The 7,799-nt window shown below is 51.8% G+C and overlaps 1 pseudogene; it reads left to right on the forward strand.

Annotated features, from left to right (window-relative positions):
• Positions 1-6,843: 6,843 nt before the first annotated feature.
• On the forward strand, positions 6,844-7,342 carry LOC100939589 (T cell receptor beta variable 3-1-like; annotated as a pseudogene).
• Positions 7,343-7,799: the final 457 nt, after the last annotated feature.

The following is a 7,799-nucleotide window of genomic DNA, read 5'->3' on the forward strand; positions in this document are numbered from 1 at the left end:
CTTCCTCCCAGATGGGGTGGCGGCCAGGCAGAGGCGCTCCTCACTTCCCAGAGGGGGCGGCCGGGCAGAGGTGCTCCTCACTTCCTCCCAGACGGGGTGGCAGCCGGGCAGAGGCACTCCTCATCTCTCAGACGGGGCGGCCGGGCAGAGGTGCTCCTCATCTCTCAGACGGGGCAGCCGGGCAGAGGTGCTCCTCATCTCCCAGACGGGGCGGCCGGGCAGAGGTGCTCCTCATCTCCCAGACGGGGCGGCCGGGCAGAGGTGCTCCTCATCTCCCAGACGGGGCAGCCGGGCAGAGGTGCTCCTCACTTCCTCCCAGACGGGGTGACGGCCGGGCAGAGGCACTCCTCACCTCCCAGACGGGGTGGCCGGGCAGAGGCGTTCCTCACCTCCCAGACGGAGTGGTCAGGCAGAGGCGCTCCTCACTTCCCATATGGGGTGGCGGCCAGGCAGAGGCGCTCCTCACTTCCCAGATGGGGCAGCCGGGCACAGGCGCTCCTCACTTCCTCCCAGACGGGGTGGCGGCCAGGCAGAGGCACTCCTCACCTCCCAGACGGGGCGGCCGGGCAGAGGTGCTCCTCATCTCCCAGACGGGGCAGCCGGGCAGAGGCGCTCCTCACTTCCTCCCAGACGGGGTGGCAGCCGGGCAGAGGCACTCCTCACCTCCCAGACGGGGCGGCCGGGCAGAGGCGCTCCTCAGTTCCCATACGGGGTGGCGGCCGGGCAGAGGCGCTCCTCACTTCCTCCCAGACGGGGTGGCAGCCAGGCAGAGGCGCTCCTCACTTCCCAGACGGGGTGGCCGGGCAGAGGCGCTCCTCACTTCCCAGACGGGGTGGCCAGGCAGAGGCACTCCTCACCTCCCAGATGGGGCGGCCGGGCAGAGGCGCTCCTCACTTCCCATACGGGGTGGCAGCCGGGCAGAGGCGCGCCTCACTTCCCAGATGGGGCAGCCGGGCAGAGGCGCTCCTCACTTCCTCCCAGACGGGGTGGCGGCCAGGCAGAGGCGCTCCTCACTTCCCAGACGGGGCGGCCGGGCAGAGGTGCTCCTCACATCCTCCCAGACGGGGTGGCGGCCAGGCAGAGGCACTCCTCACCTCCCAGACGGGGCGGCCAGGCAGAGGCACTCCTCACCTCCCAGAGTGGGCGGCCGGGCAGAGGCGCTCCTCACTTCCCAGAGTGGGCGGCCGGGCAGAGGCGCTCCTCACTTCCCATAGGGGGTGGCAGCCGGGCAGAGGCGCTCCTCACTTCCCAGATGGGGCAGCTGGGCAGAGGTGCTCCTCACTTCCTCCCAGACGGGGTGGTGGCCAGGCAGAGGCGCTCCTCACCTCCCAGGCGGGGCGGCCGGGCAGAAGCACTCCTCACCTCCCAGACAGGGCGGCTGGGCAGAGGTGCTCCTCACCTCCCAGAAGGGGTGGCTGGGCAGAGGCGCTCCTCACTTCCCATATGGGGTGGCAGCCGGGCAGAGGCGCTCCTCACTTCCCAGACGGGGTGGCGGCCAGGCAGAGGCGCTCCTCACTTTCCAGATGGGGCAACCGGGTAGAGGCGCTCCTCACTTCCTCCCAGACGGGGTGGCGGCCAGGCAGAGGCGCTCCTCACCTCCCAGACGGGGCGGCCGGGCTGAGGTGCTCCTCATCTCCCAGACGGGGCAGCCGGGCAGAGGCGCTCCTCACTTCCTCCCAGACGGGGTGGCAGCCGGGCAGAGGTGCTCCTCACATCCCAGACGATGGGCGGCCGGGCAGAGGCGCTCCTCACTTCCCAGATAGGGCGGCCGGGCAGAGGGGCTCCTCACATCCCAGACGATGGGCGGCCAGGCAGAGATGCTCCTCACTTCCTAGACGGGGTGGCGGCAGGGCAGAGGCTGTAATCTTAGCACTTTAAGAGGCCAAGGCAGGAGGCTGGTAGGTGGAGGTTGCAGCGAGCCAAGATCACACCACTGCACCCCAGCCTGAGCACCATTGAGCGTTGAGTTAGCAAGACTCCGTCTGCAATCCCAGCACCTCGGGAGGCCGAGGCAGGCAGATCACTCGAGGCCAGGAGCTGGAGACCAGCCCGGTCAACACGGCGAAACCCCGTCTCCACCAAAAATACAAAAACCATTCAGGCGTGGCGGCGCGCGCCTGCAATCCCAGGCACTCGTCAGGCCGAGGCAGGAGAGTCACAGGAGCCCGAGGTAGGGAGGCCGCAGCAAGCCGAGATCATGGCAGCACAGTCCAGCCTCGATAACAGCGGGAGACCGAAAAAAGAAGGAGGGGGAGGGGGAGGGGGAGGGGGAGGGGGAGAGGGAGAGGGAGAGGGAGAGGGAGAGGGAGAGGGCTTATTTTCAGTCAATCCCTGCTCCTACCCCCAACACCAAGGCCTGGGGTCTTTGCCAGGGTCCTCTCCTATTCAGTAGTCACCGAACGTAAATATTCTCCAGACCAGAAAAGTGATGGATTCTCCTCAAAGCCTACTACGCTCTCAGGCTTCCATTTTTTTTTTCTCAGCTACTTAGGCGACGATATAAAATTGGCAAATGACTTAGAGGGAAAAGTGGTCTGTTAGGTCTCTCTTTTCTCATTGAGATCCCAATCCCGTAAGTTCTTACTACTTTAGTAGCTCCAAGTGCCTTCAAACATTTATCTTTATATTTTGTTGTTTTTCCTGTTCTTTTTGATGGGAATGTTGTTCTGCAAAAATTCAGTCTATTAACTCTGAAAGCCAGTTTTTATATTTATTAAAGGTGAGGTGCAATTTTGTATGTTTGCATGTTAGCTAGAAGCCTCTTGAAGAAAGGAAGGAATGAACCTCTCTGCCTTCCCATTTTTTCTTCTTTTTGAGACGGAGTCTTGCTCTGTCGCCTAGGCTGGAGTGCACTGGAGCAATCTCGGCTCACTGCAAACTCTGACTCTCGGGTTCAAGCAATTCTCCTGCCTCAGCCTCCCGAGTAGCTGGGAATACAGTCGTGTGCCACCACGCTCAGCTAATTTTTGTGTTTTTAGTACAGACGGGTTTTCACCACGTTGGGCAGGATAGTCTTGGCCTCTTGACCTCATGATCCGTCCGCCTTGGCCTCCCAAATGTTGGGATTACAGGCATGAGGCGCTAGCCGCATATCTGTATTTCTAGGAGCTCTACCACCCTTCTGCCTTTGGTCCACCATGGGACAGAGTCTTGACACATTTGACCTTTTACCACAAGGAGGAGCTGTGACTCTACTGAGATTAAGGGAACTCAGAGGAAGGACAGAGCATTCTCTGGATGTTAGACAGTTAAAAGAAATATTGGGTTTATTTACAACAGGGGAAAATGTGGTCTGCAGAAGCTGTGTTAATGCTGAAATGTGAGAGGTTAAATACAGACTATTCATTTGCCTTGCTGTGCAGGTGTTTTTGTTCTAGCAAAGAGCCTAGACTGCCAGATTTGTTGCATGTGACCCTGCATGGGATGAGAAAGGGAGAGAGTTTGAGCTGGGAAAGAGGAGAGCTCACAAGCAGATGCCAGTGGAGGACCCCTTCCTGAGAGGAATAAGAGAGGCTCTGGACACTGGGCCTCTCCTCCAGCTCAATCCTGCCATGAAATGACTTCCTGGAACCTCAGCAGTGAGCCTGACAAATCAGGGCTTCCTCGAGGGATCTTGCAAAGAGAGTAATTACCAAGGGAAATCCACTTATCAGACCAAAGAATACCCGCAGTGCTATTCCCCCGACTCTAAATGATGAAAGACCTAAGCTAGAAAGGGTTTCTTTTTTTCTTTTTCCTCTTCTGGATGTTCCTCTAAGTTCTTGGAGCAAGAGGATCTAAGGATAGGAAACCCGTCTCCTAGGTGTGAGCAAATGGTTCTTATCAAAACAGCATCACCAGACTCCCTTCCAGTTTCCAGCTTCAACATCTATCCCTGTCTACCAAGACCCATGGAAGCTAGACTTGTCCAGATGTCAAAAGATGATGACAAACACCTGGAGATGGGAAAGAAGGTGGCATGGACAGACCTCCAGGATGCACATCTGAAATAGGCTCTTCATTTTGTTTTCACTACAGGCTCCTGTTTCGCCTTTTCAAAAAGCATTTGGAATTTCCCTTACTTCTTGGAAATCCAAAAATACAGCAAAGATACATTTTCTATAGGCTCTAGTTATTCAGCAGGAGGGAGCTTCAGAATATCTCTATATTCTACTATGTATATTCTTGCATGCTGCCTGGCAGTGAAAGTCTAGCCAATTTAACAGGAAAACCATTAGCCGTCCTGTGGAGGTTAATTTTGCAGTTTATTTTGGAATGGAACAAAAGAATGTATTGAAGATAGAAATCTCATTTCTACATGCTAGAATCTAAATTTCTTAACTTTCTGTAGTATGAGCCATTTTCAAATCTGCTAAAGTCCTAAAACCAGACAATGCGAAACACACACTTCTAAGCTCAATATTAAATATCTAAAGTGACTAATTAATGTAAGAGTTCAAGAATCAGGGACCCCTAGACTTTTCAAACTACTACCCTCACAAAAAATCTAGAACTTCTTCTCAGTAACAAAAATAAGATGACGTATAATCTTTTTTCACTGTTAATAAATAATCTCTATCTATCATGGCATTGCATTTAGTTTGTGTTAATTGTTGCTAACAAATGACTATAGATGAAACATTTGTGATCCATATAATAATAGAAATAATAAATGTCAATATTGTAAGTGGCCAAGAGAGATTTTAATAGCTCAACAAGCAAATAGCATGTACTGATGCTTTGCAAAGGTGAAGGACACATGGCCTGTGATAGGATGTCTTATCTGGTTTTGGTCTGAATTTCATTTGGAAAACTGGAAGCTGCTGGTCGACCTGCAGGGATATGATCCCATGAGCTGATATGCATGTTGACTTTTGTATTTTTGTCAGCATGAAAGAATTTTTTTTAATCAGGGTCAGAGTCTCCAGTAACTAGCAGCAAGCTGGGTCAAATGGAAGTGAAACCATGGCCCTCGTCCCCTTGCAGACCTGGAAACCCAGTGTTGAGCATCAGTGAAGAGAGAGACAGAATCAGGTGAAATGAAATCTTCCTAAGACTCTGCTCAGGAAATGAAATTTGACATAATTGTGCACAAGAGATTGTTCATCCATTCTATTCCACCAGAGGAGACAGCAGAGTTTTCCCCTGAGTTCTTGGGGAGCTGGAGGAGGGAGACAGCTCTGCCAGGTGGATTGGTATCTTCATGAGAAGTGTGAAAAGAAGAGGCAGAGATGGAGATTTTGATTCTAGAAGGGGTGGAAGATTTTGCTTGTAAACATATCAACACACTTGTCTTTCCTACTAAGACCCAAACTTTGGGGGAATTGCCCAAATACAAGCCGGGGTTTAAATACTGGACAGCCAAAAATATGACTCACGTTCAAAATATGCATTGTGATATCATTCAGTTTGATGTGTTCTAGTTCTGCAGCCTTCTATCTCAATCCCTTTGCCCCTACAACTCTCCACCTTTTTGTGGATTCAGTTATCTCCATGATAAAAGTATTATGTTTTCTTCCCTCATTGACTTTCTTTTTGGAAGCCTGGCTCTTCCCAGGGATCCCAGCGTCTATCCTCTCTCCTTTCTGTAGCTTTTTCCCCTTCTCCAGCATAGTGGGCCGTGTCAGAAAAGAAGATTTACACCATCAATTTATTTGCTCCTTTCTATCCTTTGGACAATTTTTGATGGACAATAAAATACTTTTGCTTTCCATGTCTCCTGTAAAACAAAACAAAACAAAACAACAACCAGAAATCCTGGAAGTTGCTGCCCTGGGGCCACTGACTGAGGCACTGAGGTCTGAGTGCTGGGCCTTGCTGACCAAAGCAGGAGGAGCTGCAGCCCTGCCACACCCATGAGGCTGGGTGGATGATGCCTGGCAGAGGAGGGGAGTACCATCGGCAAGAATAAAGGGGTCATTGGTCCTCAACAGGGGATAATTCACAAAACACAAAGGCATGTTGTGTTGTCACATGGGCATCAGGTGGGTAGGGCCCAAGGATGCCCCTAAGCATCCTAGATGCACAGGACAGCCCCATACAACATCGCCTAATCCAACATAGCAGTAGTGCCCAAGTTGAGAAACCCCGCAATAAGCTTGGGTTGTAAACTTTGTACCAAGAAGGAGGATTATCTGCAGAAAACTCAAGGGGAGTACCGTCACCTACTTTTGTTTTCCCTGACTGCCACATTGTTTTCCTTCATTGCCATTCGTTCCCAGCACACGGTGACTGCATATTCTCCGGCAGCCTCCTGTTTCCTTATAGATCTGCCCCTTGAACAGATAAGAACATCACAGGGAACAGGACTGCAGTTCACTCCCAATAATAACCCTTAAGCAGGGTTTGCTCTGAACTAGCATCACAGTCTTGTGGGTTAGGTGGCTATGGCTGGTATTCAGGTAAAATCTCAGGCCGGTGTCTTCTGAAACAAGGGGACCACTGAACATTAATCAGACCTTCAAGTGAGCAAAGATTCAAGAGAACAGAACAATGTCCTGCATTATTGTGTAGGGGAAGCAAAAGATCCAGAGAGGAACACCAGCCTGACTCTGAGACAAGGGCCTGAAACGGAGAGGAAGGGAGGAGGTGGTCAAGTTCTGGGTAAGGAGCCTCGAGAGAGGGGTCTGCTGGCACAGGAATGACGATCAGAGACACATCCTGGAGGCCACAATTCCACCCTCTCAACTATTCCCAGAAATTCCAAAAACTCCTTTAAAGGAGCAAGTGCAGGGCATGAAAGGGAGGAGCCATGCTACAGGAGACCCTGGGAATGGGGGAATAATTACAGGCTGTGACCTCACTGGTGCAGCACCTCTCAGTGGCAGTGGAAACCACAGCCTAGTCTTCTCACCAGTGCAGACCAGAATGCTGCCCTGGGCCTTGCTTGGTCTACCTCACTCTGCCATGGGCTGCAGGCTTCTCTGCTGTGTGGCCCTCTGCCTCCTCCAAGGAGGTGAGTCCCAGGCCCAGGTGACATGATCGTGTTGGAGTCCCTAAGCCTCTTCACCATGACAACAATGGCAGGCTATCTCCTGGGATTTGCCCGAATTCTGCTTCTTTCCTTTTCAGGTTCCTTGGACACAGCTGTTTCCCAGACTCCAAAATACCTGGTCACACAGATGGGAAATGACAAGTCCCTTAAATGTGAACAAAATCTGGGCCATAATGCTATGTATTGATATAAGCAGGACTCTAAGAAATTTCTGAAGATAATGTTTAGCTACAGGAATAAGGAGCCCATTTTAAATGGAACAGTTCCAAATCGCTTCTCACCTGACTCTCCAGACAAACTCATTTAAATCTTCACATCAAGTCCCTGGAACTTGGTGACTCTGCTGTGTATTTCTGTGCCAGCAGCTAAGACACAGCCCTGCAAAGTCACCGCATCCCTGTGCGCAAACCTCCCGGCTCAGCCAGGAAGCTGTGGGACAGTGTGTGCACCTGCACCCAAGGCTCCAGGCTCCACTTCCTGATGGCCTCTGATGAAGTTTCAGTCTACAGTACAGCTGGCTAGTGCATCCAGTGTAGAAGTCCTCTAATTTATGCACACAAAACTCTCACAGAATTGTTTATCAGCTAGAGCAGGACTTCACAACAAAGCCACTAAAGTATTAGGGCTCCACAAACAAAAAAGAGCCTGTCCCATGCACTGAAGATCTTAACTGATGGAGGAAGCCATTTCTTGCCTTTCTGTGCTGCACACATTTGTTCATATTTAATACAACATTATGAAAAACACATGATTGCTAAAAATGATTGATGAGCACAAGCATAAAGGAGAGGGGAGGGAAAATATTTCTAAGATCAAGAGAAAATTC

Source organism: Pongo abelii, chromosome 6, assembly GCF_028885655.2.
Source record: "Pongo abelii isolate AG06213 chromosome 6, NHGRI_mPonAbe1-v2.0_pri, whole genome shotgun sequence".
NCBI lineage: Eukaryota > Metazoa > Chordata > Mammalia > Primates > Hominidae > Pongo > Pongo abelii.